We start from the raw sequence: 13,342 nt of genomic DNA, 5'->3' as shown, positions 1-13,342 counted from the left end.
GATGCATTTTTCCTCATACTATATAGTATCACAACATTCATGACTTTTTACACACATTGATATGTGGGCATAGAGAGGTATTTTTCACTTGTTATCAGAAAAGAAAATGAAGCATCTTATTTATTGTGGAAAGAATATTTGGAAAAATTACAGTTTTCAAACTTACTCATATTTTTGGCATTTTGGTAAAAGATTTTGGGTTTTCACTGAGATACTTGAAAAGCATGCCCATTTTCTAGAACTGTGAACGAGCTAAGCATCTTACTTCTAAGATACCTCTTTTATTAAATGTATTATGTTGTTATGAACTGATGTGGAATATTGGTATTGTACCCGACCTTGTGTTAGCTCGTCACTGCTTTCAACCTAAGGTTAGGTTTGTTACTTACTAAGTACATGGGGTCGGTTGTACTCATACTACACTTCTGCACCTTGCATGTAGATGTTGGTTGCTGATGTTGTTGTGTTCAATGAGAGCTGGATCAAAGATGTACCTGCGTCCCGGTTGTAGCTGCCCCTTGTTCGTGGTAGCTTTAGATCTATAAAACTCTATTTATGTACTTTTCAAACAAACGATGTATTTATTTCCTTTCAGCTTTGTAAATTCTATTCTTAGAAGCGCATGATTTGTACTACCAGTCCTTGAGAAATGTATAGGATTTAGATATGTTGTTTTACTTAGTTGTCTTATTAAATTTCATTGAAATTGGATAGTTGTTCATTGGCTTACCTAGCGGGTTGGGTTAGATGTCATCACGACTAGTTGGATTTTGGGTCGTGACAAGTTGGTATCAGAGCTCGAGGTTCATAGGTTCTACAAGTCATGAGCAAGTATCTAGTAGAGTCTTGCAGATCGGTATGATGACATCCATACCTATCTTCGAGAGGCTACATGACATTTAGGATATACTTCCCATCTTTCTTTCCTTATCGTGCAACATTGATTCAGCTTGAAGCGTAACTCTTTAAATTTCTTCCACGCATTCGTATGCGCATATGAGCGCTCGGTATAGACTCTGCACCGATGGCTTGGGATTCCATGGATGAGGTGCGAGATGTGATTTTAGTGTGCTGATAATAGGCCAGTCTGAAGGACTTGAGGCTGGGTGGTGACTATAACATGAGTACAGAGGTTTTAATTGTGTGAGCACGTGCTTTTAGACTTATATGCCGGGTAGTGTCCTTATGAATGGACTCCGTGGCTCGATGGGTAGATGGATGGCTATGTGGTGAGTATGATGTGACTGCGATATGTGTTTAAATTGTTCGAATGTGATGAGACGAGTTTAATTGAGAAGTAGTAAGGACTATTGGGTGTTTGATTTCTGCCTTGATTTGGCGTATGGACTTGAGTTATGGGTGTGTTGAAGGACCTCATATGTTGTTTAGTTGTAGAGTGAAGTAGATTTTCATGTCTTTTTGTGAGTTCGGAATCTGGAAGATTAAGTAATTGCGAAGTAGTTGTGACTGTGGAAGGGTATAGAAAGATGTCAGTTTTAGGCTAAGCATGTGGGTTATCTCCTGCGGGGTGTCCTGAGGTTGTGTGATCCCTATGTTGTTTTGTAGTGAGTTCTATTTTACCAGTGAATTATATGTGTTGCAATTTGAGTTCGGGTCGCTTATGAGAGTTGTCTTGACTACTACAAGGATGAATGCGAGATTTGCAGATGATTTGAGATATTAGATGGTTTGTGTTATATGAGCTTATGAAGGATTTAGTTGGATTTCACTGCGGTATTGTGGCAGTAATAGACTATGGGCATTGTGAGTTATTGTGTGTTTTGATCTATGGCTTTGAGCCAAGTGGGAGAGTCTGCTATTGATAAGTTGATTGCACGATTATGTGTTGTATTGGTTTCAGTTCGAGGTATACTGGTGAATCAGTTATGACTTGCAAAGGTGGAGTTCGAGAATGACTCGAGTAATGGAAATTTCTGGATACATGTTGTATTATACTCTATGGGTATATGAGAATCATTGAATGATTGAGTTGTTATTCATAAAGGATGTAGTGTGCATAGAGTAGGAATTTGCTCGGTTGCTTAGGAGTGTGGGTTACTCCCTTGGGTGTTGGTGTGCTAATCTATCTTCGAGAAGCTACATGACATTTAGGATATACTTCCCATCTTTCTTTCCTTATCGTGCAACATTGATTCAGCTTGAAGCGTAACTCTTTGAATTCCTTCCACGCATTTGTATGCGCATGTGAGCACTCGGTATCAGCTCTGCACCGGCGACTTGGGTTAGGTGCCATCACGACTAGTTGGATTTTGGGTCGTGACACTTCCCCTTACCCTCGAGGATTGATTTCACTAGTCCCACTAGAGGGTCTATGGCTACTGCCGAGGTCCCTGAGTTTGGAGATGAGGAAACTCGCAGATCTACCTTGCGGCTTATGAGATTTCTGGGGCAGAGAGAAATAATCATTCATTATTGATAAAGATCTTTGGGGAAACCGCTAAAAAAAGATTGAGCATGTGGTAGGATTCGAACGAATTCTGCTTTCATTTCCCTCGTATGGAGCACTGAGTTACTTACGTTACGGTCTTCAGTAGGCAAACTGCACTCTAGATGGCTAGGAAGTCTCGCTATACCAGCAGCCAGACCAAGAATGAATGTGTAAAATCTAAGACAAGAGATTTTTCTTACTCTTAAGTTTGATCTTTCTCTAGGAGACTTATTCCCATATGCTGAGATAGTCTGATGAATCCAGATGATAAGGGAATGACTGATGAGACTACCGATACCTTTTATTGAGTAAGTCATACTGAGCGTGGTGAAAGATAAAAAATGGTAGCGGTCAGGCAAGATTATCGTCAGACAATGTAGTGCAAGCGACGGGTAGCCACTTTCAATGATGGACACCGACCTTTGTGTTAAAGCAGCATCGAGTTTCGCTTGGAAACCGGCAAGTTCCTAGTTTCCAAATAAGTGGTACCCTTTCTTTAGAGTCTGGTAGGTCAATTAAGTTGCCTAAATCTCTTCCTTATCTATTGCTATGTAGTTTCCTTCCTTGCTTTGTCTTCGGCTTTTATAGTTGTGAACTAACCTCTTCCTTTTACAGCTAGACAATTGGCAGATAAGCTGGGCATCTAAAGAACATAAGATCCGAGTTGCCGCCAGACATAAAAGTCATAATGGCTACTAGGGAAATTGGCACAACCAGACATCTCAAACATTGATAATGGAAGAACCAGGCTTTCATTAGGATGATATTCCTTCCATCCGAATGGCAAGGCTTGCTAGTTTCCTAAAGTACACTCGCATCTGTCTATCTATGTCATAGTTGCTTGGAAGGAAGGTCTTAGATGTATCTTCGGTATGTAAGAGATTTTATTTCCTCTATCTATGTCATACTTGGGATTCACTAACAGCTAATTCCAAGTAGATCCTCCCTTTCCCTCGCTCCACTTTGTAGCTTCTCGCTTTGGAGACTAAATAATGGAAATAATATGTAATAGTCAGCCAAGTAACGATAATAAGAAACACTAGGATGTAGCCGTTTAAATCCCACAGATATCGAAAAGGGGGCAAAAAAAGTGTATTTACCTTTACAATATTTCGAAATGTATCATGGATCTATCTATTCATTAAAAAAAGAGTTTTGTATCTTCCATTACCTGCGAAAGTAAAGGAAGCATTTTCAGTGAATAAGAACTAGAATTTTCATTGGGTCGGGAGCTAAGAGATATTGAAAAGGTTTAAATAAGAGTGTGCCTAGCATCTTTCACTCTCTCTTATTAGAAGAAGGAAGGGACGCGACTTACACACGGGGACACTGGTTGATCCTGCTGACAGGAGCAAAGGAATGTCTCTTCGCCTACTAGCATTTGTACGAAGAAAGGAGTCTCGTACAAAGGGTTGGAAAGAAGGCTTTTACCTTATTTTAGGTGGGTTAGTGCGTATCTGTTCGGGCGAAGGCGGACAATGAAAAGACTGAAAAGAGTGATGCCAACCAACTCGACTAAGACATTCATATATGAAACAAATAAAGAAAGACGTGTTAATCTTGTATTTTCAGGAGAGATGTTTGGAATTACTACCACAAGAAAGTTTCTCACTATCTTCTAAAGGGGCCCGTCACTTCGTTCGTACCTTCTTGGATTAGGCTTCCAATTGAACAACATGGCTTTGCCGCCCCACCACTAGGAGAAGATAAGAGCTTGAAAAGTGAGCTAAGAAAGGTTTCTTCTATCGCCCTTTCTGTTCAACAGTCCACTAGCAGCGGAAGAGATGGTTACCGTACATGTTGCACCCTATTTTGCACTAGTCAAGACAGAATTCAACTTTTGGTTTCTCTGTTGTTGGTGAAAGAGAGTCGCCACCTAATATTTAAAGGTATACTAGGGTACCTATTTGATTATTAAGTCATGTTCTTATTATTAGTCTGCTAACCGGTGAGATTATGGGAAAGGGTTCTTGTTCTTCTAAGGGAAAGGTGTTAGGCACCCCTTATAATCTACCTAAGGTAGCTCCATAGGATTTAGACTAAGTTTGGGATCAATTATTTATAAAATACTTTGACTAACGATAAGGAATGTTGCTTACTGTATACCTAAGTACGATATTGATAGAAAGAATGTGGGGTCCTAAAGGGATATGAGTTTATGAAGAGGTTCATAAGAGATATTAAAAATGTCTTGAAATTAGCATATAAGTGGTCCAAATTTTATAAGTTTATAAAAGAGTTTGAGTTATGAAAATACATTGATTTGGGGGATAGTTATTTACATAACTCTAAAGGGATGTTTTGTAATAAAGTGAACCTATAATTACCTTAGATTCGGAGGGTTTTCAAAGAAGAGGTTATTTGCCGAAAATTCCTTAAAGATGATAGTTCTTGAAGTTCTAATTTTCCTTTTGAAAATGAAGTTGAGATCTGATTTCCCTTTTGAAATAGAGCTGCTGTTTTGCTAAGTTCTGGATTTTAAAATCTTTAAAAGAAAGAAGGGTGAGTGAAAAACATAATAATTTGCGAGCAGATTATAATTAGTGAGTTAAGAATCTACTTCTAACTAATTTCCTTTGTAAATCCTATATTATTTAAGGCTTGCCTAAGTTTATATGATATTAACACATAAAATAAAAAGCATGGGATCTAATATAAGTGTTATATATATGAGATGTAACAACAACAAAGACATAACTAACATTAATTTAAACTAATAGAAACAGTAAACTATACTAACGAGATAGTAAATAACGATAAAAGAGTTGAGGGAAAGAGCACTGGACTCTATGATTGGGCCTCAAGAAGGCAGGCCCAACAGTGAAGAGACGTGAATACAACTGACTTTGGACTCATGGATGAGATGTAACAAGGATGGAATTGGGCCTGAGTTTATCAAGAACTCATAGGCCCAAACAGATATACATGTCAAAAATAAGAAGGTCATTAGACAAATATCCAATATATTCAGCGTATTCTAACTACAGATCATACTTTGATGCATATGACAAATACACAAACAGTTAATCGAAGCAAGAATAAGATTAATATGGTAGAGTAAATTATATATTAACGTGGTGGGTTTACTTAGTTAATAATTCGCATTGGAAACCTTTCGTTGTCACTAAACACTAAACCCTTAAAGAACTGGATGCGTCAATGAATTAGGAGCTAAGGAGGGACCCCCACTTAAGGTCGATGCTCTCTTTGGATCTCCCGATACTTCAAAGTTCCCGAGGAACTCAAGGTCCAGGGCATTGCTTGTGCCCGGGAGGGCAGCCCAACCTAAAGTCAAATTCCGCTCCCAAATACCCTTAATCACTAACGACATATTTTCCTTACGGGTTTAAGTGCCAATTAGGCCTTTCCAATGCAAACTAAGTACTAAGGTATTTCCTCTTAATGACAATAACACAGAAGAATACAGATTACTTTTAATACTAAATAGGGAACACGTATCAAGGAAACCTCAATGGGGGTTGAGTTCAGAATACACATAGATAAAAAAAGAAGGTTTCACAATCACACCATTGCAGGAATGAATCGTTAAGGCATAACATATTCAAACATGTATTAATAACATTACTTGGCACCTTAAAGACATCAAGATGGATTCTAAGCAACAGTCATAGTTAGACATTGTTAGAGAGAGGTTATCAAGGTCATGGGATTAAGCTCTCATCATGACTACAAATTCTCAGGTTCAAACATGGTACCCCTAAGGCCTCAAAAGGGTCATGCTTCTAATAGTACTAGCAAGTCAATATGTTCAGATAATATCAACAAATGGTCTTCATAAGGTTTGAGAGTCAATTTCCACTTCAGGTTAACAATAAGGAGGAGGGTTGAGCATAACTCAAGGTAGAACATGGTGTTACAGAGTTAAGCAATGAGGCTAGCAATATTCAGTCAACTGTTCATAGGCAAAATAAATGATGTAGTGATCTCATATAGGTATAGGAACTTTACACATTATAGAACCAATTACAGAACCAAATGAACATATTGGTAAAGAAAGGAGATGGAAAACATTGCATCAAAATAAGTTCAAACTCAAACATAAATCTAGTTCAGCATATAGGTATGAAGTGATCATGCTTCAACTCCTAAAATGGTCACTTGATTATAACATAGTGTCTAAGTCCTTTCTTCATGGAAGATAAGTAAATATAGATGCATGCAAACTTTACAAAATCAACAGGGGCTCAAAAGATTAATGACAGGGATGTACTGCACAAGTTTTGAATTGCACATGTATATGAAGATCTCAACATGATTATGGGACAAACAAACTTAGTTATGCAACAATTATCAGTTGACTTTACCCAAAAAAATCATGACTTATACTAAGGGGAAGATAGCTTAACCTTAACAGAATATATACAACAAAAGGGTTCAGAAGAAGAAGACAATTTGATGCAAATAAGATAGTTTCCTATAACATCTGAGTATGATCATGAAAAGGTCATAGTGATAGCCCAGATATCATCTTCAGAGTTAGTAGATATAGATATAGAGAAGGAAAGTATCTAATCACTTAAATTCTTTCAACTTAAGTGACATAGACATATTGAATTTTCAGGAGTATATCAGTTAAGGTTACCAAATAATAAAATCAACCATAAGGCAAATATGGTGCAGGGAAACAAGATGAAGCCTCAATAGAATCATCAGTGAAGGGAAAGGCAGGAATTTTAGATGAGCATGATTAGTTCAACAATAATGATAGCTAAAACAAAGTAAAAGACTATAGTAGTAACTCAGTAAAATAGTTGTGCAAACACAAGCAGAGTCACTTCAGGTTTAGGCTCAAGGTTAAAAGGCAAGGGGATATAAGTCGTCTTAGTTCAGGTTTCATTTCAGTCATAACTATCAGGTAGTAAACTCAGCTTCCAAAACTCACAAATTACATAAGTACAATAAGATATAGATAAGTTTACTTGTAACGACCCGGATAATCATTTTGAGAGTATTAGCCTCGATCCCCTATTTACTTCTTCCCCCGCATTGTTTTCTACTTATGTGACTAGCTGAGGGATTTTGTTTGTGGTTTCGGAGTGATTTGGGACACTTAGTCCCTAAAATGGAAGCTTAAGTTCTAGGATTTTGACTGTAGTTGGAGCTATGTGAAGACGGCTCCAAAATGGAGTTTCCTCAGTTCCGTTAGCTCCGTTGGATGATTTTGGACTTAGGAGTGTGTTCGGATTGTGTTTCGGAGGTCTGTAGCTGAATTAGGCTTGAAATGGCGAAGGTTGAATTTTTGGGAAGTTTGACCGGAAGTGGACTTTTTGATATCGTAGTCGGATTCCGATTCCGGAAGTTGGAGTAGGTCCGTAATGTCAATTAGGACTTGTGTGCAAAATTTGGGGTCAATCGGACGTGATTTGATAGGTTTTAGCATCGGTTGTAGAAGTTTGAAGTTTCAAAGTTCATTAAGTTTGAATTGGAGGGTGATTCGTGTTTTTAGCATTGTTTGATGTGATTCGAAGGCTCGAATAAGGCTGTATGATGTTTTAGGACTTGTTGGTATGTTTGGTTGAGGTCTTGGGGGCCTCGGGTGGATTCCGTGTGGTTAACGAACTAGATTTGGACTTGTTGGAATTGCAGAAAATGTGGTGCATCAGTTGCTGGTTTCGTTCATCGCATTCGCGAGAGAGGTCTCGCATTCGCGTAAGGCATCTGGGAGGCCAGCTGTGTTATTTTCTTTGCATTAGCGATGTGGTTCCCGCGTTCGCAAAGCTTTGGAGCATTAAGCCTACGCGTTCGTGATAGGGACATTGCGTTCGCGTAGAGGAACAGGCAGAGAGGGGTCCTAGGCATTTAGCCTACGCATTCGAGATGAGGTTCTCGCATTTGCGAATGAGGTTTTGGACTGAAGGAATTTTTATTCTTCGCGAACGCGAGGAGGCTTCCGCGTTCGCGAAGAAGGATTTCACTGGGAAGATATAAACATTTCAAATCAAGGGTTTTGCCATTTTTATCAAAACTTGAGATCTGAGCTCGGATTTGGACGAGATTTTAAGGAATATTCAGAGGCATCGATTGGGTAATGATTCTTCACTTGTTTTCGGTTATATCCCACTAATCTATCATTAATTCCATCCTTTAATTTCGGATTTGGGTTGAGAAAATTGGAAAACATGGGAAAAGTTCTTCAACCAAATTTTTGGGTTTTGATTGAGATTTTGACATCGGATTTGAGTAATTTTGGTACGAGTGAACTCGTGGTTGAATGGGTGTTCATATTTTATGACTTTTACCCGATTCCGAGACATGGGCCCAGGTCAACCTTTTGGGGCGAATTTCTAATTTCTTGCAAAAGTCTTGATTTCATTAACTAGATTAGTTTCTCATAGTTATATTTATGGTATGTAATTGCTTTTGGCTAGATTTGGGACATTCGGAGTCGGAAAATCGAGAAAAGGGCATTCTTACTGATTGATTGAGCTTGGTTCAAGGTAAGTGGCTTGCCTAACCTTGTGTGCGGGAAATCCTCTTAGGATTTGGTATTGTTGTGATATTTCTGTGATATGTGAGCGTAGAAATCCGGTTTTTTCACTGAGTAGTAGCCTATTACACCTTAATTGAGTTATACTAGCATGTGTAGTTATCCCGTTTAGTCTAAATTCGCATGTCCACTTGTCTTAAATGCTTATTTGAAATATGTACCTCGGGAGATCTTCTTGCATATTTACTTTTGGGACTACGAAACGGTATCTTAGGCGGTACTTGTTGCTGCACCAGCCCTCCAGGAGACTCTAGCCCAGTTTCTGGGCATGTTCAGCACCTTGGCTCAAGCTGGATTGATTCCACTTGCTCCTGCCACATCTCAGGCCGGGGGAGGAGCACAGACTCCTATCGCCCGTACCCCAAAGTAGCGGGTTCAGGTCGACCAGGTTCTATAGATTATACCAATGCAGCCGGTAGCTCCAATTCAACCCGAGGTTAGGGCAGCAGTTTCTGAGGCGGAGCAGCTCAGACTTGAGAGGTACATAGAGTACCACCCTCCTACTTTCAGTGGATTAGCGTTAGATGATGCCTGGGGTTTTCTGGAGGAGTGTCACCGTATTCTCCGTACTATGGGTATAACGGAGTTGAGTGGGGTTTTTTTTACTACATTCCAGCTTAGAGGAACATCCTATCAGTGGTGGTGTGCTTATGAGTTGGGTAGTCTGGCTGAGGCAGCTTCACTTACATACACTCAATTCTCGGACATGTTCTTGAGGGAGTATGTTCCCCAGAGTCTCAAAGACGCATGGCGCACGGAGTTTGAGCAGTTGTGCTAGGGTTCTATGACTGTGTCAGAGTATACAGTTTGCTTCAGTGATTTGGCTTGACATGCACCAGCTTTGGTTGCTACAGTTAGAGAGGGTGTGTCGGTTTATCGAGGGACTCCACCCTAGTATCAGGCTTAGCATGGCCCGAGAGTTGGAGATGGATATTTTGTATCAGCAGGTTATGAGTATTTCTAGGAGATTGGAGGGTATAATTGCTCGGGGGAGAGATAGGAGAGGGACGCCAAGAGGACTCAAGAGTCTGGCACTTATAGTGGTAGTCATGCCCCAGCTACAGTTCGTCATGGTAGGGGCTATGTGAGTCACCCCGTTCATTCAGCACTTCCAGCCGCCAGTGGTTTTTTGGCCCCTTCTAGGCCCTAGGATCCTTATTATGCACCGCTAGGTTTTAGTGCACCTCCTGCATGAGGTGCTTTTAGCGGTCAGTCCAACAAACTTGGGCCGAGCCAGTCACAGTAGCCACGGCCTTCGAGAGCTTGTTTTGAGTGTGGCGACACTCGCCATATGGTGAGGGATTGCCCCAGACTTAGGAGGGTGCACGTCCACAGACTTCTCAGGCACCGCGTGCTCCACCGTGTCCTCAGGCTATGATTACAGCACCAGATACCGTCCACGTGCTCAGCCAGCTCAAGGTGGAGGTCGGGGAGGTAGAGGTCGCCCTAAAGAGGGAGGCCAGGCTAGATATTATGCTCTTCCCACTCGTACAGAGGCAGTTGCTTCTGACTTAGTCATTACAGGTATTGTTCCCGATCTGTCATAGAGATGCGTCGCTTTTATTTGATCCAGGCTCCACTTATTCCTATGTGTCATCTTATTTTGCCCTGTATTTTGGCGTATCCCGTAATTCTCTGAGTTCACCTATTTATGTATCTACACCTGTGGGTGATTCCATTGTTGTTGACCGTATATATCGACCGTGTTTGATTGTTCTTAGTGGTTTTGAGACCAGGGCCAATTTATTATTACTCAGTATGGTGGATTTTGATGTTATTTTGGGCATGGATTGGTTGCTGCCCCATTATGCTATTATTGATTGTCACGCCAAGACTGTGACGCCGGCTATGCCAACAGAGTTATTTCATTTCTTAAAGCTCAATGAATGGTTGAGAAGGGGTGTGACGCGTATCTAGCTTATGTGAGAGATGTCAGTATTGATACCCCTACAATTGAATCATTTCCAGTAGTGAGGGATTTTCCAAATGTATTTCCAACTGATCTTCCGGGCATGCCGCCCGACAGAGATATTGACTTAGGTATTGATTTGTTGCCGGGCACTCAGCCCATCTCTATTCCTCCTTATCTAATGGCTCCTCCTGAGTTGAAGGAGCAGTTACAGGAGTTGCTTAATAAGGGTTTCATTTGGCCTAGTGTGTCACCTTGGGGTGCTCCGGTCTTGTTTGTAAAGAAAAAGAATAGTTCTATGTACATTGGTTATCGCTAGTTGAACAAAGTTACAGTGAAGAACATGTATCCATTACCTCGTATTGATGACCTATTCGATCAGTTACAGGGTGCCAGATTATTTTCCAAGATTGAATTACGTTTAAGCTATCATCGGTTGAAGATTTGGGAGCCAGATATCCCGAAGACACCTTTCAGGACTCAGTATGGTCACTACGAGTTCCTCGTGATGTCATTTGGGCTAACCAACACCCCAGTAGCATTTATGCACTTGATGCACAGTGTGTTTCGGCCCTATCTTAACTCATTCATCATTGTGTTTATTGACGACATTCTGGTGTACTCCCGGAGTCGGGAGGATCATGAGCAGCACCTGAGGACTGCGCTTCAGACCTCGAGGGAGAAGAAGTTATATGCAAAATTTTTCAAAGTGTGAGTTCTGGCTAGATTCAGTGGCATTTTTGGGTCATGTTGTATCGAGTGAGGGGTTCAAGGTAAACCCGAAGAAGATTGAAGTAGTGCAGAGTTGGCCCAGACCGTCCTCGGCTACGGAGATCCGAAGTTTTCTTGGCTTGGCGTGGTATTACTGTCGATTTGTAGAGGGTTTCACGTTTATTGCATCACCTATGACCAGATTGACCCAGAAGGGTGCTCCATTCAGGTGGACCAAGGAGTGTGAGGAGAGCTTTCAAAAGCTCAAGACTGCTTTGACTACAACTCCAGTATTGGTATTGCCTATATGTTCGGGGTCTTATACTATATATTGTGATACATCACGGATTGGTCTCGGCGCGGTGTTGATGCAGGATGGTAGGGTGATTCCCTACGCGTCCAGACAACTGAAGGTGCATGAAATGAACTATCCCATCCACGGCCTTGAGTTAGCAGCTATTGTTCATGCTTTGAAGATTTGGCGACACTATTTGTACGGTGTCCCTTGTGAGATCTACACCGATCACTGGAGTTTGTAGCATCTGTTCTAATAGAAGGATCTTAACTTGCGACAGCGGAGGTGGTTGGAGCTGTTTAAGGATTATGATATCACCATTTTGTACCATCCAGGGAAGGTCAATCTGGTGGACGATGCCTTGAGTCGCTGGGCAGAGAGTTTGGGGAGCTTAGCATATCTACCAGCAGTGGAGAAGCCATTGGCCTTGGATGTTCAATCCTTAGCCAACCAGTTTGTTAGATTAGATATCTCTGAGCCAAGTCGATTGTTGGCTTGTGTGGTCTCTCGGTCTTCTCTTTATGATCGTATCAGGGAGCGTCACTATGATGACCCCCATCTGCTTGTCCTTAGAGACACGGTTTAACACGGTGATGCTAAGGAGGTCACTATTGCAGATGATGGTGCTTTGAGGATGCAAGGCAGGCTATGTGTGCCCAATGTGGACAGATTGCGTGAATTGATTCTCCAGGAGGCTCACAGTTCGCAGTACTCCATTCATCCGGGTGCCGCGAAGATGTATCAGGATTTGATGCACCATTATTGGTGGAGGAGGATGAAGAAGGACATAGTGAAATATGTAGCTCGGTGTCTAAATTTCTAACATGTGAAGTATGAGCATCAGTGGCCGGGTGGATTGCTTCAGAAGCTAGATATTCCGGAGTGGAAATGGGAGCGGATCACTATGGATTTCGTTGTTGGGCTTCCATGGACTCAGCGAGAGTTCGGTGCAGTTTGGGTGATTATGGATAGGCTGACCAAGTCAGCTCATTTCATTCCTGTGATGACTACTTATTCATTCGTGCAGTTGGCTCGAGTTTATAACCCTCGAGATTGTCAGGATTCATGGCGTGCCGGTATCTATCATCTCTGACCAGGGTACGCAGTTTACATCCCGGTTTTGGAGGGCCGTACAACATAAGTTGGGCACTCGGGTTGAGTTGAGCATAACATTTCACACTCAGACGGACGGACAGTCTGAGCATACTATTCAGATACTGGAGGATATGCTTCATGCATGTGCGATGGAGTTTGGGGGTTCTTGGGATCAGTTCTTGCCACTTGCGATGTTTTCCTACAACAATAGTTATCAGTCGAGCATTCAGATGGCGTCGTACGAGGCTTTGTATGGTAGACTATGTCGGTCCCTAGTGGGTTGGTTTGAGCCGGGTGAGGCTAGACTATTAGGTACAGACTTGGTTCAGGATACCTTGAAGAAGGATAAATTAATTCAGGATCGACTTCGTATAG

Source organism: Nicotiana tomentosiformis, chromosome 2 (genome assembly GCF_000390325.3).
Source record: "Nicotiana tomentosiformis chromosome 2, ASM39032v3, whole genome shotgun sequence".
NCBI lineage: Eukaryota > Viridiplantae > Streptophyta > Magnoliopsida > Solanales > Solanaceae > Nicotiana > Nicotiana tomentosiformis.
This window is presented reverse-complemented; position numbering follows the sequence as displayed.